We start from the raw sequence: 270 nt of genomic DNA, 5'->3' as shown, positions 1-270 counted from the left end.
TGGGTGCTGCCCGCACCTGTGATTGACACGCACGTGCGCCATGGGAGAGGGAGGGAGGGAGGGAGGGAGGTCGCCCACGTGGCCTCCGGGCGCGCTGTAGTGCATGGAGTTCCCTCCAGACCTAGCGCCTTTCTGGTGCCCGTGGGTGAGCCCCCACGAGGCAGACAGAACCCCGGGTTCTGAGCCGGCCTCTCCCTCCTCAGCATCTGGCCCAGGCACGTGGGCCCAGGAGTCATTCGTGAGGTTCCCGCCCCCCACACGGCCAGGGGC

Source organism: Myotis davidii, unplaced genomic scaffold (assembly GCF_000327345.1).
Source record: "Myotis davidii unplaced genomic scaffold, ASM32734v1 scaffold480, whole genome shotgun sequence".
In the NCBI taxonomy this organism is placed as follows: Eukaryota; Metazoa; Chordata; class Mammalia; order Chiroptera; family Vespertilionidae; genus Myotis; species Myotis davidii.
Note: the sequence above shows the minus strand (reverse complement) of the source record.